At 41.9% G+C, this 26,865-nt stretch overlaps 1 protein-coding gene across 5 annotated transcripts in view; it reads left to right on the top strand.

Moving 5' to 3' along the window:
* The window catches only part of wscd2 (WSC domain containing 2), a 593,216-nt gene that overhangs the window by 116,693 nt on the left and 449,658 nt on the right, over nucleotides 1-26,865 (top strand). Inside the window, exon 1 of one of the 5 annotated variants that reach the window (XM_072587823.1) lies at nucleotides 20,968-20,986. The exons of the other annotated variants lie outside the window; for them this stretch is intronic. The gene's annotated coding sequence lies outside the window, so the exon portion shown is untranslated. Of the gene's footprint in view, nucleotides 1-20,967; nucleotides 20,987-26,865 lie in introns of those variants that run through there. 5 annotated transcript variants of the gene reach the window in all.

Genomic DNA, 26,865 nt, shown 5'->3' with positions numbered 1-26,865 from the left:
GTTTCGAGTCCAGCGATCCTTCCTCAGAACAGTCCTGAGGAAGGGTCACTTGTCCCGAAACATTAATTCTGATTTTTCTCCGCAGATGCTACCCGACCTGCTGAAATTCTCCAGCAATTTCTGTTTTTGTTTCTGATTTCCAGCATCCGCAGTTCTTTTGAACACTATTTTCATTCTGTCAGCATCTTACACATTAAACTACAGAACGTGATCATCTCCTTGTTTATGTATCACTTAGAGTTTGGGTTAGATTAGATTAGATTACTTACAGTGTGGAAACAGGCCCTTCGGCACAACAAGTCCACATCGACCCTTCAAAGAGGAACCCACCCAGACTCATTCCCCTACACCTAACACTACGGGAAATTTCACATGGCCAATTCACCTGACCTGCACATTTTTGGACTGTAGGAGGAAACCGGAGCACCCGGAGGAAACCCATGTAGACACGGGGAGAATGTGCAAACTCCACACAGACAGTTGCCCGAGACAGGAATTGAACCCGGGTCTCTGGTGCTGTGAGGCAGCAGTGCTAACCATTGTGCCACCCCAAAAACTATGTTGCAATACATTGGCTGGGTTGATAAGGCGTGGCGCTGGTAAAAGCACAGCAGGTCAGGCAGGATCTAAGGAGTAGGAGAGTTAATGTTTCAGGCAGGACCCTTCATTGAGAGTTCTGAGGAAGCATCCTGCCAGAAACATTGACTGCCCAGCTCCTCAGATGCTGCCTCACCTGCTCTCTTCTTTCCAACGCCACACCCTACCTACTCTGAATCTCCAGCATCTGCAGTCCTCACTACCTCTTATGTATGACCTAACACACTCTCCTCAGATCTACATTCCTTTTAGCACACATACCACAATTGATCCCAAGTTCCACTCTCACTTGTCCCCTTACCTCTCTTTCGCTGATTAGTAACTTCAATCAACTGTCTCCAGAGACGTTAAATAGTTTTCAGGAAGTTTCTTAAATTCATGTTGTCAGGCTGTACTCATTCATGATGTACTTTGTGATCAGTGTGCAACTGAGGTTGGAAACTAACTGTAGTGATTGTAATGGGGGTTAACCAGGTGGATCTCATGAAATATGAGATCCCTGATTGGGGCTGTTAACCTGGTCCAATCAGGGAGCCCTGGCTGACAGATATAAACAGGGGTGTCAGGAGTTCTGTTCACTCTGAGAGCTGGCTCTGAGGAAGCTAGATCAATGTCAAGAACTTGCCATGTGTAAATAAAGTGTGACTTGGTGATGGGATACGGGTCTCTGTGGAGTTATTTCGTTAAGATGGCAGGGACTGGGAAGGTGCGAAACAGTTTTCAAACGGATGTAATTTTGGATACAATTGAGAACCTGATGATCTGTCAGTTACAATCTCTATCCCAATATCATTGGAGTCATCAGCAGAAAAACTCAAGTTCTGAGGAAGAGTCCCCGGATCTAAAACGTTCAGTATGATTTCTCTTCACAGATGCTGCCAGACTTGCTGAGCTTTTCCAGCAACTTCTGGGGTTTTGTTTCTGACTTATAGCATCTGCAGTTCTTTCGATTTCTATCCCAATGTTGTTTGGTTTCTCCAGAAACCATTTGTTCTTGGCTTCTTGTAATTACATTCAATAGTTTTGATGCCTCCAAGACTTTTAAATCTTACAATCCTTTGTAAGGAAATACATTTTTGTTCAACTATCTGAATTGCAAAGAGAATACTGGTGATTTTGAAATGATCTCCCTCGAGAGAAGATAACATCAGGTCCTCAAAACACTTGAGATCTGATAACATGAATCCGACCAGTTTTGTTTGGAAATTAAGTGGAATCAGGGAAGCCAAGACATTTGTTGAGGTAGAACAGCTGATGCATTTCAATCTCCCAGGTCCTCCACACTGATGAAGAGCTGTGTGATAGTACAAGACCTGCGATTCAAACATTTATATAATTTATACACCAATTATCATCAGCAAATTGGTAGAAATTGCTTCAGCAGAACAAAATAAGCTCTGGACTTTTAATTGCAATGAGAAAATTATAATTCAGCATTGAACATGCCGTCTTCATGAAATAAGTGTCTAGCAAACGTTTCGAGTCTTGTTTGCAAATGGGCATTAATTGCAGTGGGATCTAGCTTAGCCTCACTTATCTTTCTATTTACAACAAGAGGCATTTGATAGTGCCTCACAAAACAGGCTTGAGAGGAAAGTGTAGAGCTCATGAAATAAAAGAGACAATAGCAATGTTGACATAAAATTGGCTGAGAGATAGAAAACAGTGTGTAGAAGTTGATGAATATGCTTTGACCTTGATGAAGGAGTTCTCAGAGATTGGTATTGGGACCTGTATTTCTCTTCTATATTAACAATCTATGTCTTGATTTGTGGAGGACAATCTCAAAGTTTGTGACAATATAAACCTTGGGCTCATTGTAACCTTTGAAGAGGATAATATAGTACTGCAAAGGATATTGACAAGTCGGTGGAGTGGGCAATTAGATAGTAAATGAGGTTCAATGTGGAGCAATGTGTGGGGATGCACTTTGATAGGAGGAACATGGACAAGCAACACAAAATAGGGTGTTGGTTACTTAAGGGGTGCAGAGGCTGAGGGACCCAGGTATAGATGTGCCTAGATCACTGAAGGTGCAAGATAGGTGGAGATAGCAGTGAATAAAACATAGAGTATTCTAGGCTTTATTAATAGGAGAAAGAGAGAGCATAAGAGCAAGGTGATTTTGCTGTATCAATGCAAGACACTTGTTATAACTCAGCTGATGTATTACGTGCAGTTCATTATAGGAAAGATGTGAAAGCAAGATGGGAGAGAATGCAAAAACAATTTACAAAAATGGTTGCACGGATGACAAACATCTGATTTGAGAGTAGTTTGAGAGGTTGAGAGCTGTTGGAGAGAAAAAAAGTGACAAAGAAATCTAATGGAAAGCTTCAATATTTTGAGAGGTATGGAAAGAGTAGCTGGAGAGAAATTGTTTACACTTGTGAGAGAATCAAAAATGAGAGGGCACAGATTTGAAATGATTTGCAAATGTAGCAAATGTGATGTGACAGAAAATGTTCCAGACCTGAGCCAACTTGCTGTGTGAAATTCAATGCCTGCAAGGGGAGGCAGAGGCAATACTGTCATTCAGGGAAGCACTATCTGATTGTTTAAATAGAAATGAAGTACAAGGCCATGAGGAAAAGGCAGGCGAATGACGAAGCTGTAATATTCGTTGGAGAGCAGGTGCGGACACGATCTACCTCATTATCTTCTTTTGCTCTGGAACAATAGCCAAATCAGGAAGAAATTTTTTATCATCAGGAAGGATGGCTATTAATCAGGGAAATACATTTCTGCGTGTTATACTTCAGGACGTATGTGAACATATTGGAAAGTGTTCGGAAGAGAGTTGTTCTTGGACTGAGAAACTTCAATTATGAACTCTACTTAGGAAGCTGGGATTGTTGGGTGAGAGATTTGATTGATGTTTTCAAAATTGCAAGGTCTGGACAGAATACACAGGGTGAAACTCTTCTTGTTTGATCAATATAAGATTATGAAAGGATTGGACACTCTGGCAGCAGGAAACATGTTTCCGCTGATGGGTGAGTGCCAAACCAGAGGACACAGCTCAACAATACGGGGTAGACCATTTAGGACAGAGATGAGGAGAAACTTCTTCACCCAGAGAGTGGTGGCTGTGTGGAATGCTCTGCCCCAGAGGGCAGTGGAGGCCCAGTCTCTGGATTCATTTAAGAAAGAGTTGGATAGAGCTCTCAAAGATAGTGGAATCAAGGGTTATGGAGATAAGGCAGGAAGAGGATACTGATTAGGAATGATCGGCCAAGATCATATTGAATGGCGGTGCAGTCTTGAAGGGCTGAATGGCCTACTCCTGCACCTATTGTCTATTGTCTATTAATAATGGGAGGGTATAGGTTGAAAGAAGGAAATACATTGTGAGAATAAACCTTTCGCACGCAGTGAGAGTTTAGGGTCTGGAATGCTATGCTTGGAAGTGTGGTTCAGGCAAGTTCAGTGGAGGGATTCACAAGGGCAATAGATGCATAACTAAAGGGAAATGGTGTGTAGCAGTATGGGGAAAGGGCTGGAGGATGACATCAAGTCATGAGGCTCAAGTGGAATCAATGCAAACACAATGGAAGGAATGGCCCCTTTTGGCACCATAACAATTCTGTGATCATAATGTAGGAACAGAAGTAGGCCTTTCAGCCCATTGAGCCTGCTCTCCCATTCAGTGAGATTGTGGCTGATCTGATAACCCTCATTTCTACCTTCCTGCCTTTTCTCCACAACCCCTTGAATCTCTTTCTGATTAAAAGCCTGTACGTTTCAACTTTGAGTGTACTTAAAAAGCCAGCCTTCACAATGAAGAGTTCTACAGATTGATTACCCTCTGAGGCAAGGAACTCCTGCTAATCTTTATTCTAACTGGGTGACTCCTTACTCTGAGATGATCATAGCATTGAATCCCTACAGTATGGAAGCAGGCCATTCAGTCCATCGAGGACACACCAACCCTCCAAAGAGTATCCCATCCAGACTCACCCCTCCCCTCCCCCCCATCCCTGTAATCCTGCATTTCCCATGGCTATTCCACCTAGCCTGCATATCTCTGGACACTATGGGGCAATTTAGCACAGCCAGTCCACATAACCTGCACATCTTGGGATTGTGGGAGGAAACTGGAGCACCCAGAGGGAACCTGCACCGACACAGAGAGAACGTGCAAACTCCACACAGACAGTCGCCCGAGGCTGGAATCAAACCCAGGCCCCTGTTGCTGTGAGGCAGCAGTGCTAACCCCCCTGAGCCACTGTGCCGCCCACTATGATGCCATGATCCTCTTCTCTCCCACAAGAGGAAACAACATCTCCCTCTCCACTCTGTCCAAGTTCCCTGTATGTTGCAATAAGGTCTTCTCACTTTCTTCTCAACTCCAATGAGTGCAAGTGATTTCCTGTCGACACTTAAATAATTGAAGCCAGCAGAAGAATGTTTGCATTGGAATCTAGCGTTTCTGTGTGCTTTCAGACTAGGGCTTACAATTTGCTTTAAATTGCTGATTAAAATTCAGGCCTTCATAATGAAGCTTTGCTGAATAATATTATGTTGACCCTTTGTTCCATTGTTATTTAATTATTTTGTTAAACTCGGTTATTGTTATGAATTCAGAGTTATCCCCACAGAAATCACACACGCTGAGTAAACCGTTTGATTCAGGAAGTGAAATACGTGATCAGACAGAGAAATATGTATTCTGACAGCAGAGAGAGGAGATTGGAACAGTGAGGAGATAATTGAACAAATATTTGGGGGGAGCACGGGTGTTAGAGAAAGATAAATATTTCAGAGAGAGAGGGTGCTGAATAAACTCATGGAGAAAAACCTGAAAGAGAGGGAATAAATGACGGAGAGAAATGGCTTTACTGAGAGAGACTAACGAATCTTCAAAAGGATTGGGAGACAGTTTTGCATAAAGGTAATGTGGTATGTGAGTTTCAGTGCCAGTGTGTTGCTAGTTATTAGATGACTGGCTCACAATGCAGAGAGATGCCAACAGCACAGGTTCAATTCCAACACCTGTTGAAGGCTCTCCCTTATCTGACGTGTGGTGACCTTCAGGTTAAACCAGCACCAGTCATCTCTCTTGAATGAGAGAGAGAGGGAGAGAGAGAGAGAGAGAATGGTTCTATGAACAGTAGGATGATGATGAGATTTGGTACCTATTGTTATGTATCCATCAGCATGTCCCTTTAACTGTTTGTAGCAGGTAAGGTACTGACTGGGGGCACATTTTAAGGTGAGGAAAGAGATTTAAAAAAGACATGAGGGGCAAATATTTTTACACAGGGTAGTTCGTGTGTGGAATGAACTTCCTGAGGAAGTGGTAGATGTGGATACAGTTAGATCGTTTAAAAGACATTTAGGTAAGTACATGATGAGGAAAGGTTTAGAGGGATATGGGCCAGGAGCAGGCAGGTTGGACTAGATTAGTTTTGGATTATGTTGAGCATGGACTGGTTTGGCCGAAGGGTTTGTTTCCGTGTTGTATGACTCTATGACAGCACATAACTAACCCATGCCTGAAAAACATAAAACACAGTTTCCAACATGTATTTCTGTGATTGGACAGCACTTGCTAAATAATCATGTGTGTCTCAGAATTACACTGACAAACAATTTAAAATTGTCAGTCGAGCATGTACTGTCGTGCTGATTAGTACCTGGAAGCTACAGACATATTAGTATACACAATCCTGTTCTTTGTAGACATAACTACTCAGAGAGTGGTAAGGGCATGGAGTGCCCTGCCTATCAATGTAGTTAACTCAGTAACATTACTGAGATTTAATCAGTCCTTGGATAAGCACATGGATGATGGGATAGTGTAAGGGGATGCGCTTAGATCAGTTCACAGGTCGGCGCAACATCGAGGGCTGAAAGGCCTCTTCTGCGCTGTATTGTTCTCTGTTCTATAAAGAATTTATACATGCATTGTGTCTTTTTCAACTCAACAACTGGCTAACCATACCCTGGTTCACTCCTCCAGGTTTTGTTTTTGTCAAACTGGCTGGTTTAAATTGAAACAAAGCTCAGCAGTTAACTGTCAGTCATCATACAACCCCTCTACCAGGCTCAATCAATTTATCAACAAATCCTCGCTCCCCTTACCCCACTCCAGTGGGACTACCTATTCTTTCCAGGCTGGCAGTTAGACACACCATTGTTCTGCTATTCTCACATTCTAATCATTTAATCAAAACTATCAACATCCTTTCTCCCCAGCATTCCAATCCTCCCCTAAATGATTGCATAAATGTTGCCTCTCCACACTTCACTTCAGTTCTGATGAGAGTCTTCTAGAGTCGAATGTGAGCTTGCTTTCTCTCCATGGAAGCTGCCTGACCCACTGTGATCTCCAGCATTCAGTATAGATTCAACCATCTACTCCAGCATTCCCCTCTTGAACAGTGTAAGATGTTGTTCCCTTCACATTGTCCTGATTAGTGCGAGATGCAAATCTTCAACAAGATATGTCTTTTCTCAGTAATACTCAAAAGCAGCAATATTGAAAATGCTGAGAACCTAGAGTTCCAAATTACGAGGAGCCTTGAAGGATCTGGACGTGTTTCTCAAAGAAGATGGATGGGTGTTTGTTGGACAAGGCACGAGTGAGTTACTTGTTTTGTACTGTTAGTGCGAGGACCCAGGGGTATCTGCTTGGTTCGCTGCCAGTTTCCTCTTTGGATGGGGTGGAATCCAGTAATGAAGGGCTTTTGCCCGAAACGTCGATTTCGCTGCTCGTTGGATGCTGCCTGAACTGCTGTGCTCTTCCAGCACCACTAATCCAGTGTTTGGAATCCAGTAATCCTGGGTTTCACCCATTGGGAAGGAGGCTGCAATGTCAGGGTCATGGAAATATGACAGTTGGCTTTGTGCTTACCTCCAATGTCATCAGACACATTCAACCCTCTTCCCCTTGTTACATGGTGTTGGTAGCTGTCCAGAAACTGGACCACCCTGGGAATTTCTGTTCAGCCCTTCATCCAAAGGACCTATTGCAGCCCACAGCTACAGACAGTGGTCCCAGTTTCTATCAGTAAGTGCTTCTTAATGCCTCAGCAAAATGCTTGGGGAGGCAATGGCCAAGTGGTATTATCACTGGAGACCTGGATAATATTCTGGAGACCAAGGTTCAAATCCCACTATGGCAGATGGAGGGACTTGAATTCAATAAAGAATCTGGAAGTAAGAGTCAAATGATGACCATGAATCCAATGTTGGGGAAACCCCATCTGGGTCCTTTAGGGAAGGAATCTGCCATCCTTTCCTGGCCTGGCCTATACGTGATTCCAGACCCAAAGCAATGTGGTTGACTCTTAACTGCCTGATGGGCAATAAGTGCTGGCCTAGCCAGTGACACTTTCATCCTATCAATGAATAAAACAAAATAAAAGCAGTGTGGGACTGATTCTCTGGCTGAGACTAGACAAGAACTCCTTTTGAAAAATCCTATTAGAATTAGTTAAGGGTAACAGCAGTTACAGAATCAAAGCTGATGTTAAGATAAAGCATTGAACAGTGGAATAGTAGGAGGGTAGAATTTCCTCTACCTTTCCACCACTCATTGATATCATGGCTGCTCTAAACTCCACCTACTGTAATCCTTAATAGCCTTCGCAAAGACGAATCTATCAAGTCTCTGTTTTGAAATTTTCAGTTTACACCTTCACCCCCCTCCCCAAACAGACTGCTGCAGATCCATTTGGGAATTGAGCTGGGAATAAGCTCATGGAACGTTGCAAGGGTCGGAACAGTTGTTGGAGTGCGCTGTAGTTGGAGCAGCAGCATGGCAGGATATATAGTGAGCATGGGGAATTGGCTGGAAAATGTGCTTTGGAGTTTTGTAAACTCCTTCACGAGATGACGTGAATGACATGACGCACACAGTGAGGTGACACTGACAGGTTGTTCTCATTTTTCGTGCTTTGAGCATTTTAAAAGGAGAATGTTACGAGTGAGGACTATGCACAATGGGATGGATTTGGTTTTGTTCACTGGAATGGATCTGGCTTTACTTTGCCCCTCTTACAGGGGATTCAATAGCCTGGCTGTAGTATTGCTGAACCATTAATCCAGAGAGCCAGGTAATATTCTGGGAGTCTGGGTTCAAATCCCCCTCGTAGACAGCCTGGAGGCTGGAGCATCAGCAAGTCAGGCAGCATCAGGAGGTGGAGAAGTTGGTGTTTCAGATGCAACCCTTCCTCAGGATCTGGATTCCAGCGTCTGCAGTTTTTTTGACTCTATTCAAATCCCTCCGTGGCAGGTAGTGGAATTTGAATTCAATCATCATTTGGAAATATGAGTCTAATGATTACTATGAAACCATTGCTGATTGTTGGGGAAAACCCCAACTGGTTCACTGATACCCTTGAGGGAAGGAAACTGCCATCCTTACCTGGTCTGGCCTACATGTGACTCCTGACCCACAGCAAAGTGGTTGACTCTTAACTGCCCCCCCTGGGTAATTAGGGATGGGCAATAAATGCTCGTGATACCCTCATTCCATGAATGAACTAACAAAAAAAAATAAAAACATATACTTTGTATCCATTTCTGGACAGTTAGAAAACATTTTACCGATTCTCTCAAGGTTTAGCTCAGGGAGGGAGGAGTTATTGGGTGAAAATGATGTGGTCTTCACTAAGGATAATGTTGGAAGCTGCTGCACTCTGTGGAGTCTCACACACAGATTTAACCCATGATGTAGAGGTGCCGGTGTTGGACTGGAGTGGACAAGGTCAGGAGTCACATGACACCAGGTTACAGTCCAGGAGGTTTATTTGAAATCACAAGCTTTCAGAGCGCTACTTCTTGGTCAGGTGAAGTGACTTATCTGAGATAAATGGGTCTTTCACATTCAGGGAGGAAAGAAGCAAATTCTAAATTCACCAAATATAAAACGTTCATTTAAACCTTAGTGAGGTTTCGAGTTGGAGCTTGAGAGAAGTGATTTGGGTAATGCAGTGTGTGAGAAAAAGATTTAAAAAACACATGATTGCTTTTCTTGCTGCACCTTGTGTAGGAATTATGTGCAGGAATGTATGATTGTTGGAAATCTGAATGGCATTTGGGAAAACTGTTAAACCTGATTATGTAACACATATGTGGCTCGCCAAACATTAGTAAGAATTTCCATGGATTTAGCCTTGGAGGGTTGCCACCTCCAGTTACCAATATTCTCCCATCTTTACTGCAAGGGATTAACTTTACACTAAGTGTAATGAGCACAGAAGGATTCCAGAGGGAAAATAGATTTTGACTGAACGAGATCAAATCTCCTATTGTCTGAGCAGAAGCTTTGGATTGTAAAGCACTTTGCAGAAACCTGCCACAATAAAGTATTAATTGAACATGGAGGGGAGCATTTAACCCACCAAACCCATTTATTCCTTACAATCTACACAGAAACTGAACTGGGTCAGTTGTATAAATATTGAGGCTACTTGAACAGCCCTGGGATTCTGCAACAAGTAACTCACCTCTTAAGATTAGAAATTCTATCTACTATCCCCAAGTCAGGAGTGTGATGGAATACTCCCCATTTGCCTGGATGGGTGCAGCTCTACCATACTCAAGGAGCTCAACACCATCCAGGACAAAGCAGCCTCTGCTTGTTTGACAGCTCACTACCTCGCTCTCACCTTCAACATTCACTCCCTTTATTAACCAATACACAATGCCAGCTGGTGTTTGCCATCTACAAGTTGCATTTGTAGCAACTCTCAGCAGCACCTTCCAAACCTGCAACCTTGACACTTAGAAGGTCAAGAGAGCCAGTACATGGGAACATCACTGTCCACACGTTTCTCATCCAACCGCATGCCATCCTGATCCAGAATCACATCGCTGTTCCTTCTCTTGGGTCCAAATCCTGGAATTCCCTCACTAAGAGCATTGTGGGTCTACCTCTACCACCACAGAGGTTGCTACAGTTCAAGAAATGAGCTCGCCACCACATTCTCAAGGGCAGTAATGGCTGGGTAATAAATGCTGGCCTGGCGAAAGACACAGAAATCCCATTATTGGATTAAAAACATCTCTGCCGATTCCATTCCAATTCCTTGAGTAGTATAAGGATTTGAAAAGGTTAATACAACAGTGTAACACCGTAATTGTGTAAAAGGTTATAAGAGAGAGACATTTGTAGCTGAAAATGTGTTGCTGGAAAAGCGCAGCAGGTCAGGCAGCATCCAATGAGCAGGAGAACCGACGTTTCGGGCATGAACCCTTCTTCAGGCTCATGCCCGAAACGTCGATTCTCCTGCTCCTTGGATGCTGCCTGACCTGCTGCGCTTTTCCAGCAACACATTTTCAGCTCTGATCTCCAGCATTGCAGTCCTCACTTTCTCCTCAGAGACATTTGAGAGCCAAGATAAAGACTTATTAACATCACGATGTTGTTGAATGAAAAGAGAACATTGGATAATGTACTCCAATACATCTGAAGAGTTCTGCAATGCTGGTTAGATTAATAGTCACTTACTGTTTAAGAACAAAGTCCTATCATAAACCACTGCATTAAAAACAGTTACCTGAGGTTCCCAGGTTCAAATCCCACTCTGGCAGATTATACAATTTGAATTCAATGAAAACCTGGAATTAAGAATTAATGAAATTCTTAATCTAATGATGACTATGAATTGTTGGAAGCTCTCTATCAGGTACACTATTGCCAGCGGGGGGGGAGGGGGGAGAGCGGGGGAAGGACTGGGTGGTGGCGTGGGAATGCTGGCCCCATTAGTGATGCTCTCATCCCGTGAATGAATAATAATAATTAAGTCCAAATATTAAATAGGACAAATGAAGGGATTACTGGAAAAATTGAGATGCAGATTCAGTCGAAGTGATTAAATTATATTGGAGGTGATGGCCTAGTGGTATTATTACTATACCAGAGACTGAGGTAATGTTCTGAGGACCCAGGTTCAAATTCCACTCTGGCAGATGGTAGAATTTAAATTCAACAAAAACCTGGAATTAAGAAATAGTGAAACTCTTAATCTAATGATGACTATGAATTGTTGGAAGCTCTCTATCCATTGCACTATTGAGGGTGCTATGGTGGCTCAGTGGTTAGCATAGCAGCGCCAGGGTCCCAGGTTCAATTCTAGCCTCAGGTGACTGTCTGTGTGGAGTTTGCACATTCTCTCTGTGTCTGCGTGGGTTCCATCCGGGTGCTCCAGTTTCCTCTCGCAGTCCAAAAATGTGCAGAATTGGCCATGCCAAATTGCTCATCGTGTAGGTTATTAGTTAGGGGGTAAATATAGGGTAGGGAAATGGGTCTGGGTGGGTTAATCTTTGGAGGGTCAGTGTGGACTTGTTGAGTTGAAGGGCCTGTTTCCACACTGTAGGAATCCTAATTCCTCGAGGGATTCTTAAGTTATCTAAACAGCCTTCAATTATGATATGTGAAGTTGCCAGCATCTTTTAAACCTGCCTGTCAAAGGATTCCTGACTCCAGAATAGAGTTTGCAATTGGCCCATGCGAGAGCTCAGTACTCGGGGAACCTTTGAATGGCGTCTGTCCAGGGGTCAGAGTGTTTGCAGTAATGTGTGCTTTGTCACAGAAAGGCAAAACATTTGCAAGTCTTCTCCTCCTTCAGGAACCTGTACCTTTTGTCTGAGATCAATGAAATGTAGATGTGTAAGAGGTAGGGTGGGGGGGTAGGATAATGATGAAAACATGATGGGGTTGTGAATCTGGCCCTCCCCATGCCCTAAAGCAGAAGTGGCACCTGCTCTTTCCAGAGTCATCTAACCCTGCTCTAGGCTGCCCCCTGCTGTCATCTCTGACCAGCAGTTGAAAAGAAAATATGTCCCCTCATGAGAAATATAGGGGAGTGATACAAGTATCTTGTCCATGGAGCACCTTGTACCTGTAGATATGGTACACCTTCACAGAGAACCACGGAATCTCTACAGTACAGGAAGCAGGCCATTCAGTCAATCGAGTCCACACTGACCCTCTAAAGAGCATCTCACCCAGGTCTGCACCTCTGCAATCCTGCATTTCCCATGGCCAATCCACCCTTACCTGTACATCTTTGAGCTGTGAGGGAAAACCAAAGCACCCAGCGGAAACCCATGCAGATGTGGGGAGAATTTACAGACTCCACACACACAGTCACACAAGGCTGGAATCAAACCTGGGTCCCTAGCGCTGTGAGGTAGCAGTGCTGCCCACTGAGCCACACTTTATTAACAGCATTACCCCACTGTTTGGTAAGAGTGGAGTTCCCTTCAAGGACCTGGGTGCACCTATACATTTGTGAAGGGAGGGGGTTGATTGGAGTGCTGGGCACCTTTCCCTTTGTGAGACAACAAATGAGCATGGTAAGGCAAGTTTGTAAAACTGAGCAGAGGTTGAGCATGCTCAAGCAATCCACAAATGCCTAGCTCACTGAGACAACATTGGCTCTATCCACAACCCTCAGCCAGGCCTCATCCTTAGCAACAACCTCCCTCTGTTTCCCATTAAGTGAGCACCTCTCACAGTGTATGGCCTCTTGTGGTGGAACATTCAAAGCTACTTGATCCTGGCCTTGTGACAGCCTTATCCCTCCCTCAGTAGCAACTCAGCTTTCAAGGCTATCTGTGTTCTGCAGGCCCAGCTCGTGCCAAATGAACTTGCATCAATCCAGATGCTGTCTCAATGCAGCAGGCTGCTGTTTGCCAGGAGTGCAGCGATGTTTTTATTGGACTGGAAGACCAACCAAACACACTCCAGACTCAGAAATCAGCTCTCACCGTCAAATCAAGTGAGCTTGGGTCAACAAATATAAATTTCACACAAAACATTTTTATCACCTTAATTAATTTGACATCAGCGGAACGTCCCAGGATACCACTCACCCCAAATTAAAGTTCAAGTCTCACTCCAGAGACTTGAGTGAAAACTCCAGGCCAGTATTTCAGTGATGCTGTCTTTTAGATGAGACATTTACTTGAGCCTCAGGTAAGATCCCAATGTCCGATTCTGTAGAAAAAGAGGGAAATTATATCCAGAGATCTGGCCAAATAATTATCCCATAGGAAACATTACGACAGAATATCGAATCATGAACATATTGCTGTTTTGGGGAACTTGCTGTGCACAGCTTAACTGCTATAAGTTTAGCATGACTGACAAGGCCATTCTGATGCAGTGGTAGTGTCCTACATCTGAGTCAGGTGTCCTGGGTTCAAGTTGCACCTGCTCCAAACAGCAAAACAAACGTCATTTACAAAATAACCTGCAAGGGCTGCAACAAACATTACAGTGGACAGATGGGCAGGACACTAGCCACATACACACGCTCCAACTCGCCACCAAATGACATGATCAACTATCACTGGGATCCACACTCACAGACAATGAGGGACACTGGGCCAATCCATCCATCCTGGGACAGGCTAAACAAAGACCTGCACGGGAATTCCTAAAGGCCTGGCATTCAAACCGGAACTCTATCTACAAACACATCGATTTGAACCCCATCTACCAATCTCTCAAAAAAGGAACCGAAAATGCTATCACGCACCTAAACAGACCAAGTCAGATAAATAGAAAGCGGGACAGTGCACTAGCACTTCACCGGCGCTCACTGATGACGTTACCTAGTGTGGTGATGAAAAATCTGAGAACAAACCTACCAGCTCAGTGAGCAAACTTACAACCTGCTCCAGAAGTATCCCCCAGAGGTGGGCAGTACGGTGACTCAGTGATTAGCGTTGCCCGTGTCTCCTCGTGTCTGCATGGATTTCCTCCGGGTGCACTGGTTTCCTCCCACTATCCAAAGATGTGGAGTTTGGGTGAATTGGCCATGGGAAATTGCCCATAGCATTCAGGATGAGTAGGTTAAGTGCAGAAGTTAGGGGTAAGTATAGGATAATAGGGTAAGGGAATGGGTCTGAGTGAGTTACTCTTCAGAGGCTTGGCATGGACTTGTTGGGCCCTGTTTCCACATTATAGGGATTCTATTCTATAATACCTCTGGAGAGGTTGATTAAAAATAATATGTGTCACTACTAGAATCTGGCTACTTTCCTTATTTTATACCATCAACTGACTGTAGAACACCTAAACTCCCAGTCTTTCACTGAGTGCAGCAATTCTGTAATCTAATTCAGAATAAGACATGGCAGCAACGATATAATTGAACCCCAAGGCCCCAAACAATATTACCAGATGACTCCCAGACCTTGCATGTCTGTCTGTCTGGTATCTATTTTCTCTGAAATCCTTTCCAGGGAACATTCTTCATATATATTAAACACTTTAAGGAAAACAGCACCGCTTCCTGAAGCCAAAACACACTGTCATTTATTTGGCTGAGCAATTCCATACATTTCATTGCTCTTCTATCTGAGCAAAGATCAGAATACTCCTTTGGAGAGGAATTTCCTGGCCAATAATTATCCCTCAATCAAATGTACTAGAAAATGATGGTATAAACATTATTTTAATGCTGTGTGTTGCAATGCACAGTATCTCCTACATTCTCGCATGCACTAACACTTCCAAAGCTCCTCATAACCGCTGCTTGACTAGACCCTGCCAGATACAGTGGCCCCTGTGAAACATCTGGTTTAGCAGATCACATCACGGCCAGACATTCTCCTCTGGGGCTTGGTACAGTCTATAGTGTGTGTGGAATGGTTCAAGTCTCCAGCTTTTTCCTCCATGCTCCACAACTTCTATTTTCCTCTACAGCTGCTCTTAACCTGCCTCTCATTTTCAACTTCAATGAGCAACGTGACTGCGCAAAACACCACAGAGGAGGTTTCTCATTGCTTTCCATGCATGTACTTCAAGGCAATCAGGTCTGCTTCCAAAAGGACCCTGCATCTAGGAGCAGCCTTTGTTCCTTATGTTATCACCAGTGATTACTGACTGGATCTGTGCCTTTGGCATAGGTTGGCATGGGACATCTAACCAGGCCTGGGGGAATTCATCAGGTGGTAAGAATGGCTAGCCCCTGAGATCTTCAATGACCCTGCTATCCTTTAACCTAACCCTATCAAAAATAACACCATTACACTAAAATTAATAAATGTTGTTGGGATTGAATTTGGGAGAGTTGGCAATTTTCACAACCAATCACAGAATAATTGTGCTGAATCGTAGCTTGCTGCATTGACTTTAATGATTCCATTATAGTGACATTTGATTTGTTCCCAAGAGGCATATAGACCTGTGAGGCATAAGAGACATATCATTGTGAATGTAAAAAATTAGATGAACAATTATTCAAAGAAACAACAGGGGGACTTGGGTATTAATTGCACAGTGTGCTCTAATGGAAACAATCCTCTAATATCTGCTTCTCCCTCTCTGTTCATCTCTGATAGAAATGTGTATTTGTTTTGAACAGCTTGTCATTTTAATTGAAATGTTTGCAGCTCAGCTTGTTGTGGTCCAACTGGATAACGTGTGTGACCACTTCCTATTCTTTGCCTCCACACATTGGCATAAATGAGAACACTTCTGCCAGTTTCTTCTCAAGTTGTCAACCCTAATCCTGAAGATTTCATTGTCGGCTCCCAATTTCTGAGCGTTCTGCCCAGCCCTCTGCCAAATCCAATATACCTTAATTACCTAATAAACAAAAGGTTTAAATTTAATGAAGGAAAAATCAGCTTTTATAGTACAGATTTTCTTTCTTTCCTGGCTACTTAGGACAATTCTCAGAGACTTTGCTGGTTGCTAGTCGCAGTGTACTCTCTTAGATCCATACTTCTTACACCATTAAGTAAGTTAAGGGTTGTTACTGTAGCCATGGTCTTGCTTATGAGGAAAAAATGAACAAGATGAGTAATTTCTGTCAAGACTCATTGTCAAGTTGAAAGTGTATATTTGAGGTTTTCAGATTTTGGCTAAGAGTAGGAAGTAGACACAAGAGATTCCAGAGAGCTGCCTAAAGTCACTGAATTGTACCAGCAACTCAGGATCAGAGGTTCCTGACTGCTTGACACCCTTCAGAAATAGTGAATGTTCACTGTAGGACAGAGAGTCATCCTCTTTTGCCTTTATTGGCCAGTGCATCAAGTATAGGAGTTGGGATGTCATGTTGCAGCTGTATAGGATGTTGGGTAGGCCTCTTTTGGAATACTGCATGAAATTGTGGTTTCCCTACTATAGGAAGAATGTTGTTAAACTTGAAAGTGTGCAGAAAAGATTTACAAGGATGTTGGAGGGTTTGAGCTATAGAGAGAGGCTGAATAGGCTGGGGCTATTTTCCCTGAAGTATCAGAGGTTGAGGAGTGACCTTGTAGAGGTTTATAAAATCATGAGGGGAATGATTAGTAAGTAGTCAAGGTCTTTTTCCCAGGGTGGGGCAAGTCCAGAACTAGAGGGTTTAAGGTGAGAGAGGAAAGATTTAAAAGGGACCTAAGAGGCAATTTTTACACTCAAGAGGGTGGTGCGTGTGTGGAATGAGCTGCCAGAGGAAGTGGTGGAGGCTGGTGCAATTACAATATTTAAAAGGCATCTGGCTGGTACATGAATAGGAAGAGTTTAGAGGGCAATGGGGTAAATGCTGACAAGTGGGACTAGATTAATATAGGATAAGTTGGACCAAATGATCTGTTTCTGTGCTGTACATTTCTATGACTCTACAACTCTCCCATAGTGCAACAGAAGTTTGAAACATTCTTTTTATTTGTAGAGTGCTTTGGAATATTCTGGTGCTGTGAAAGGTGCTATATAAATGCACATATCAATTTGCATTTGTTTGTTAAAATAGATAGTCTCATTAAATAGTCCCTCTGTTGTTATAAGTGAGAAATTATACCATATAAAGAGGAGAAACTAAATTAATACGTCTATTATCATCAAGAAAAGCAGGGCCCTCAGGAGAATCTCTACAGCTCTCAACCTTGTCTCGTTTAGGGAACAGCTCATTGAAAGAATAGATTAGATGCCAAAGAACAGATGGGAGTTGGTACAAAGGGTTGTCGGTAAGAAATAGTTGCAGTGCAAGTGTAGGGAATTGTTAGAACCGTTTTGTTACAAGCATAGAGCCAAGGAGCAGCTGTAGGCCATTCAGCCCCTTGAGCCTGCTCTGCCAGCCAGTCAATGGCTGATCCTATTGTTGAAACTCACTTAGACCACATAATGTTCTTTCCTTTGCAACATGATAGAACATGATAGCTGATAACCTGCTGCTGTCATGATCTGATAACTAATTTAGCCTCCATAACAGTAAAATGAGATGTTGGTCTCACTGTACTGGTGAATTCAATGTAGTTTTCTGACAGCAATTGTTTTTTACGTATCAACACACCAATCACACTCTGTCTGAAATCACACTAAGAAATTAATAACATAAGGGGCATTTTTTTTCACGCAGAGGGTGGTATGTTTATGGAATGAGCTGCCAGAGGAAGTGGTGGAGGCTATTTCAGTTGGAACATTTAGAAGGCATCTGGATGGGTATATGAATAGGAAGGGTTTGGAGGGATATGGGCCAGGTGCTAGAAAATGGGATAGATTGGGTTGGGATATCTGGTTGGCATGGACGAGTTGGACTGACGGGTCTGTTTCCATGCTGTACATCTCTTTGACTCTATAACATGTTATCCACAGTATGCCATGCTGCAAAGGAACAGAGAAAGATGGAGACTGAGAGCCTTATGTCATTAAGTCATGTGCTGATAACATCATGAGCATGTCTCTTAAAGGCTTATCATACATATGCTACACACCCTTTTTTCCCCCAAAGAGACATAATCGATACTTTGGTACGCACAACCTTATAGATTGGAATAAGGAGAGGTGGTGGTATAGCATCAATATCTCTGGGTTTGTAATCCAGAGCCCCAGGCCAGTATTCTGGGGATCTGGGTTCAAATGCCTGCCAAGGCAGATGTTAAATTTTGATTTCAATAAAAATCAGGAATAAAGAGCTGGCCTAATAGTGACCAAAGAACCAATGCTGTTTGTCATAAAAACCCAACTGGGTCACTAATGCCCTGTCCTTAATTGATCTGACCTACAAGTGACTCCACACCCACAGCAATGTGGTTGACTCTGTAAATAGTTAAGGATGGACAATAGTTAAATGCTGACCACATCTTATGAACAAAAGTAACATTATAATTATATATGAAGTGATGTAAATATTTAGGAAAGACCTCTATCTATGATACTTAAAGGATATTTTCCTCTCCCTTGTGGGGAAATCTAGAATGACAAAGGGCAGGTTTAAAATAAATCCCATTTAAGACAGAGATGAGGAGGTGGACGTTTTAATCTCACCACATGATCTCTGCTTGGAAGTCTCTCCTGCAGCAACCAGCAGAGGTTGGGTCATTGAACACAGCTGAGCTGAGTTAGATGGATTTTGAATTGACAGTGACTTTTGATTTTGATTTATTATTGTCACATGTATCTAAGTGCAATGAAAAGTTTTGTTTTGCATGCAGGCAGATCATACCATACAAAATGCATTAGGGTAATAGAACAGAGCCAGGAATACAACGTTATGGCTGCAAAGAAAGTGCACACAGCAAGATTAATATCAGGTTTAAAATTTAAGAGATCCGTTCAGAAATCTAGTAACACTGAGGATGAAGCTGTTCTTGAATCTGTTGGTGCATATGTTTAAGATTTTGTATTTTCTGAAAGAGGCTGGAAGAGATTATAACCAGGGTGGGAGGGGTCTTGGATGATGTTGGCCACCTTCCCGAGAGAGTGAGAAGTATTGTCAGAGTCAATGCATGGAAGGTTGGTTTGTGTGATAGACTGGGCTGCGTTCAGAACTCTCTGTAGTTTCTTATGGTCCTGGGCAGAGCAATTGCCGTACCAACCTGTGATGCACTCAGATAGGATGCTTTCTATGGTGCATCTGTGAAAATTAGTAAGAGTCTTTATGGACATGCCAAATTTCCTTCGCCTTCTGAGAAGTAGAGGCGTTGTTGTGCTTTCTTGACTGTCGCATCATAATGGGTGGACCAAGACCAATTGTTGGTGACCACCACTTCCAGAAACCTGATGCTCTCGACCAACTATGCCTATTATCCCTCGGTATGCGAAGGACTTATCACCTTGGGGGTGATAAATGGGTGGAGTTTGTATGGCATTCTCCAATTTGATGTTGATATGACAGCAAAGTAGGGAAATGGTTGATACTTCCATCAGTTGGTTCCTGTGCATTCTAGAGGAATCTAGAATGTTCTAGGGGAACTACCCAACATTTACAAAAGAACAAGTGGACGCGACATTGCCCCTCAGTCTTGTCCATCATTCAATGACATTCTGGTTGACCTGTGACCTAATTTATATCACCACTGTTGTCCCTTCTCTCAGAATTAAAATGAGATTCTAAAATGGTGGACCAAGAGTAGCATGGATCTTGCAGCTGTTCCTGAGATTGCAGGCTTATTTATAGATTTACTTCTAAATTTCTTACAGTTATTACATTGAAAAAAGTCATTTGGCTAAGTTCATTATAAGAAATGTTTGTAGGGATATGGGCCAAGCCCAGGTAGGTGGGACCAGTTTAGTTTAGGATTATGGTTGGTATGGGCTAGTTGGTCCGAAAGGCCTCTTTCCATGCTATATGACTCTATGAGTCATAGTAATAGTCATAGAGATGTACAGCATGGAAGCACCCCCTTCGGTCCAGCCCGTCCATGCTGACCAGATATCCCAATCCATTCTAGTCCCACTTGTCAGTACCCGGCACATATCCCTCCAAAGCCTTCCTTTTCAATCCCCATCCAAATGCCTTTTAAATGTTGCAATTGTACCAGTCTCCACCACTTCCTCTGGCAGCTCATTCCATACACGCACCACCCTCTGTGTGAAAAAGTTGCCCCTTAGGTCTCTTTCCCCTCTCACCCTAAACCTATGCCCTCTAGTTGTGGACTCCCCCACCCCAGGGAAAAGACTTTGTCTATTTATCCTATCCATGCCCCTCATGATTTTGTAAACCTCTATAAGGTCACCCCTCAACTTCCGACACTCTAAGAATAATGTTGGATTAGAGAAAAAAATCTGTTTTAAAGTCTTTCATAAGGGTTTAAGTCAATCTGTTATGACACACCTCCCTAGCCATCCCATCCTGAAGTGGGATTTGTTCTGGTCGAGAGATTGTGTGATGTACTCTTAATCTCAGTTTCGAATGGTAGAAGTGAGTTCCAAAAATCTTTCACTCTTTGCATGAAAAATGTTGCTTATTATTTTAATCGTGAATGACTTTTAGATTATTCCTCCTCACTTTGGACAACCCCTTTCCACATCAGAAATATCTTCTCCCAAGCTGCTCCTCTTAATATCTCAAAAGGGGCAGATACTTTCTTTACACAGTTACTGTGAGACCCGTGTGGAATATGCTTTGAGTTTTTGGAAGGTTCCAAATGCCGATTGTTTTTTGTTAGATGCTGAGGAACAGAGAGACAGCTGATGAAGTAATCGTTTTGATGAAAGGTATGGCGGTTTTAAAATGTTAATTTTGGCAGCAGTTTGTCAGACAAAAACATAACTTTAAATTGTTATCAGCTGTTAAAATAGGCAAATTTAGGAGGCTGTAGAGACTAAGTTATTGAATGTAGTTTAGACAAAGTTCTTAATTGGTCAAAAACATCAAGGGTTATGGGATGAAGGCAGGAGAATGGGGTTGAGAAACATATCAGGCAAGATGAAATGCTAGTGCAGAATTGCTGGGTTGAATGACATAATTCTGCTCCTATATCTGATGGTCTTAGAGTCTTAGTTACATGCCATTATCTAGTTACTACCAAGTAATGAAGATTATTAACAGTTTATTTACATCAGAAAAAAAAAATTTGTTTAGATCAATGAAACACTCTGAAATATTCCAGTTCTTAGTTTAAGATGAAACAACCTTTTTTCTTACAGGAGTTGTGAGATTTATAATACTAACTTTTTACACATATGAAAATTAATATTAAAACATCCACAGATCTTCCATTCCCACATGTCTATTGGAAGTCATTGTGTTATGTCTTACAATTTATATTACAGTATACCTTTTAGATACATGTTTGTGATAGCAACACAGTATTGTGGAATGTGACCTGAGGCTATAAACATCATAATCTGCATCTGATCGTAGAATCACTTGAAGTATGACACACTAGCAGAAGTGTGCTGCTGTTTTTTTTTAACGTATTAGTTTATTGTTAGCCCAGAGATTTAGATGACTGAAAATGGCATGCTTGTATATACAAGCTAGCTGTAATAAATGTCTGTTGGATTCTTCAATATCACAATATCTAGTTAATTTGCAAGCATCCATGTTACAAAGGACAATAAATATTGCAGCATTTTATAAAGTATCCAATTTCTAATATGGCCTGATCGAAATCTAAATGTCCATCATGTTTAACAATGGTGTGCATCCATTAAAAATGACTCCAGTTTCTTATGGTTGACATTGGAAAACAAATTAAAGACCAACTGAATGACAGCTTTACACGACAGACATTATGGAAAAGGGACAGTGTTTTACCCTTCAAAGGTATTAGTTTCTGTCAGTGCAGACTGCTGTACAGATCTGGAGATAAGGCATTGAGAACCAAGAAGTCATCGTAAAAGTCTTAAAAACAGGGAAATGTATACTTGGTTAAAGACTAATTCCTTACACCAAAGGAATTTACTGATTTGGAAACCAATAGGATTCCTTACGCTGGCCACCAGTGTGGCTAAGTACTGGGCCATTGGTCCTGCATAAGATCCCTGCCATTGAAACCACAAGGCTTCCAGTTAAGGGGATCAATTCACATGAAGTATTCTCAATCTATAGGACTCCTGAGGGAAAAGAAACCTAAACACAATACCCACTCTCAGACTGTACACCTTTACAACCAGAGGAAATAACTTTACAAGTGTCATTGTTGCTGAAATGTAGAAAACACAGTACCTAAACTGTGCACAGCAAACTTCCACAAACAGCAGCGTAATACTGACCAGACAATCCAAAACCAAATGATGAATATTAAGTAGGTTGTTATTTGGATTTTCATAACAATTTGGCAGGGCCAGCTGATACCCAGACATAGGGAAGCATTTTTCATATAGGAAACTGCCCTTTTTTGAGTGTTTTAGAGCTGTAATACCCAAATTATTCAATGTTGACATATTGACAATAAAATTTGAACTAAGAGATAAAATCTTCCCAAACATTTCTAGTTCCATTGAGCTTGGAAATGTGAAAAAGGTGATCCCATGTTGTCCTATGATGCCTGTACTACATATTGGTTGCTATTAATTACTGTCTGCCATCTTAATTGGACATAAAAGACCCCTTGCACTATTCTGCAGCATAACAGAAGCCTATTTTGATAGCAGCTATACTCCCTTAAAACACATTTCTAACTTTTTTCATTAGTAATGAAGGGTTGTTGGTCTGAAGTATTCTCTGTGCATAGATGACACTTGATCTGTAAAGTTCCTCCTCCAGTGTTGTCTGTTTTTATTTTAGATTTCCCGTATCCATGGTAATTTGTTTTTGGAATAGTGAAAATCTTGATGGATCCTATCCCTGAAGGTTTGATGTGCATTTTGTCTTCAGAGGGATATCTCACCTGTTTCGGCAATGCTTATGCTATGCCTCATAACGCAAGAAACGAGTGTGGATATTGTGGTATTGAAGAATCTGACAGACATTTATTATGGCTAACTACTGCACACAAACATTATACTCATCGATAATGTAAATGCCCACTCTTAGACAGATCCTTTAAGAATTGTAGGCTTGTAGTGTCATGCTTTTGTCTATAGCATATGAGGAACGGCTGAGGATACTGGGATTGTATTCGTTGGAGTTTAGAAGATTAAGGGGAGACTTAATAGAGATGTACAAAATAATACATGGCTTGGAAAAGGTGGATGCTAGGAAATTGTTTCCGTTAGATGAGTAGACTAGGACCCATGGACACAGCCTTAGAATTAGAGGGGGTCATTTCAGAACAGAAATGCGGAGACATTTCTTCAGCCAGAGAATGGTGGGCCTGTGGAATTCATTGCCACGGAGTGCAGTGGAAGCCGGGACGCTAAATGTCTTCAAGGCCGAGATTGATAGATTCTTGTTGTCTAGAGGAATTAAGGGCTACGGGGAGAACGCTGGTAAGCGGAGCTGAAATGCGCATCAGCATGATTGAATGGCGGAGTGGACTCGATGGGCCGAATGGCCTTACTTCCACTCCTATGTCTTATGGTCTTATGGTCTTATAGGTGGAGTTTATACCAGAATGAATAACGAATATTAGGCCGGCTTTTTAAACATTTTCACCATGATTTGGAGAAAGAAGGTGGTAGGACTCTCTAATATCTAGACACAGGTAGGCATTTTTAATGTGGAAAAATACACTTTTTGAATATTTTAAAACTGTACTTTCTTCCAGGAGAACATTGGAACTATATTTTCAGGAACATTTCCTATTTTATATTGGATTATCAACTTCTTGTTTTTTTCTTTGAGAGGAAGTGTACTCACTGTGTTCTAGCGTAGTTCTGTAACATTTAGTTTTGTCTGTACTTGTAACTTCAACCTTTTAAAATTTTTAAGTAAAACACTTTTAAGTGTTTCTTGTAACTTGAAAGAGCTATTACCTTTTCAAAAAGAAATTAGTCCTGATGTGAGGAATTGATCTTTAACCAGATATAGCTTTCCCTGCATTTAAGTCTTTTATGATGTTGCAGAGTGGTTATTTGAATTCTTCTGCTTTCCTATATGGCGCCAATTGAAGATAGAATGTCCTTTTCTCTAATTATTCCTTTCTTCAGCTCTTTATCTGCTGTGGACAATGGCTTATGGTTAGGGTTACACTGTGGACAATGATATGTTGTGTTCAGACTAGTGATTCCCAAACCCTACCACTTGTCCATGCCAATATTGTTGAAATATTGTCTCTCCTTCTCAAATTTAAAATTCCTATCCTCATTCCCAAATCTCTCCCCAGCCTTACCTCCCTCATCTCTGTAATCTCCTCCAGCTCTGCAACCCTTTCAGATATTTGGACTTCTCTTAGTGTTATGGACCAGGCCAGACCCTCTCAAAATATATTAAGTAGATAGTCTAGACCCTAGTTTTTTCTTGTTTTAAAGGTGTGTAAGATGCCCTGTTCCAGATGCAATGATGCTAAGCAAAACGTAAGTTACTCATAAGCGCTAGTTAAAATATAATACAAAACAAAACAATAAAAAAGAATTGGCTTCGCTATTGAAATGTTTAACAAAACAATAGATACAGTAATAACTATTACTAACTAACTGTTCCAATACAGTAACACCCCATAAACACACCCTTGGGAAAGGCAAAGGCAAAGTCAATAAAACAAATTGTCTCACAGGCAATTCTCCAGTCAAGGAGGAAAACATTAAGAGACAACATGGAGAGAGTGTAGCAGTGAGAGGTATACTGCAGCAACAGATCCAACTGCAACTGCTACTGAAAAACTAAAAAAATCTATAAATCTTGGTTCTGCGGGAGCTTGACCCCATTCATTCAGGTAGCTTCTATTGTTCCAACTTTAAAAAAAATACAGGCCTCACAAGTTGTTTACTTTATTGGCTTTCCAAATAGACAGCTCAACTCCTCTATCTTAAACTTCTCTTTAAAAAAAGACCCGGTCAAAATAACCACGTAAAGCCATGGTTTCGCCACATGAGATATTCCGAAGTGTGAAGAATCACTCCACAATCGCTGGCTAGACGTTGAACTGCCTCGAGGCCCTGAATTTTGGAATTACCTTCCTAAATGTCTTCTACCTCTCTCTCCTTCTTTAGGCAACTCCTTCAAAGGTAACTGTTCAACCAAGTATTTGGTCATCTGTCTTCAAGCCTCCTTCTGTGGTGTCAAACTTTAAACGATAACTTGATATGCTGTGCGAAGTTCTACATTCATGGTTTGAGTAAAATGCAATTTGTTGTTGTTCCAAGTTGTTTGGCAATAGTTCCATAAGGACCGGCACCTTTCCAGTGCCTCACATAAATTGTCTATTCCTCTCTGTGGATTTGGAAAGACAGTGTAGAGAAATTATCTGACTATTAGGGCATCATAATTGAGACAGACGAGAGTCATACAGTCATAGAGATATATTGCATGGAAACATCAGTCCAGCTCAATCATATCTATCAGATATCCTAAATTAATCTAGTCCCATTTGCCAGCATTTTGCCCATATCCCTCTAAACCTTTCCTATTCACATACCCAACTAAATGCCTTTTAAATGTTGTAATTGTATCTGCTTCCGTCACTTCCTCTGGCAAGATACTGTTTTCATTGGATGTTCTCATTCATAAGGAAATAACCCAACTTACAGCTCTGAATTAAAATGTTGAGGGTTCAATCCCAGTCAGTGTCTCCGTTGTCTGAACATCATGAATTTGAGGGAGATGGTAGCTGGGCTGAGTGAATTGCGCTCCTACCACTCAGCCAGAAGGTTGTGGGTTCAAATCCTGTCTTCAGGACTTGAATGCAAAACATAATCAGCACTGACACATCGGTGTAACACTGATGGAGTGCTGCACTGTCAGAGCTCCTGACTGGTGCTATGTTAAACTGAAGCTTTATTCTCTCACATGGAGGTAAAAGATGGATTTCACTCTTCCAATGAAGAGTAGAAGGATTGTCTCTGATCCCGCTATTTACACCTTAGCCTACATTGCACAATGCAACATCTGGTCAGCATTGCATTGCTGCTTGTGGAAGCTTGCTGTGTATGATTTGGCTACTGTGCTTTCTGCCCTACAGCAGCAATGATACCTGAAAGTACTTCTTTAGTTGGAAAGCACATTGGGGAGGCTGGGGATCGCCATATAAAAGAAACGTCTTTGTTTCTTTCTTCCTTAAATGTCCTGATATAGGTGTTTATCCCCTCGATATTGGATGGGTGCATGGCATCAGCAAGTTTGCAGCCGCAGGGGATAATGCAAGGGGAAGCCATGAGGAAGGACCAGCAACTGTCAAGGCAGAATGCATTAATAAATCAAGGTTTGGAGGTGCCGGTATTGGACTGGGGTGTACAAAGTTAAAAATTGCACAACACCAGGTTATAATCCAACAGGTTTATTTGGAAGCACTAGTTTTGGAGCGCTGTTCCTTCATCAGGTGGTTGTAGAGTATAAGATCTTAAGTCACAGAATGGTTACAGTGTGATGTAACTGAAATTACGTATCGAGAAAGACCTGGATTGTTTGTTAAGTCTGTCATCTTTTAGAATGACCATGTTGGTTTCAGTTCTTTCATATGTAAATCACAAAACTTTTCTTTTAAAAGTTACATTCTCAAGTGAACTTTAACAATTGTTGCCATGTTGGCCCAGATAATGCATTTAAGGTG

The sequence above is a fragment of the Chiloscyllium punctatum genome, chromosome 17 (genome assembly GCF_047496795.1).
Source record: "Chiloscyllium punctatum isolate Juve2018m chromosome 17, sChiPun1.3, whole genome shotgun sequence".
Lineage (NCBI taxonomy): Eukaryota > Metazoa > Chordata > Chondrichthyes > Orectolobiformes > Hemiscylliidae > Chiloscyllium > Chiloscyllium punctatum.
Note: the sequence above shows the minus strand (reverse complement) of the source record. Positions and strands in the feature narration are given on the sequence as shown.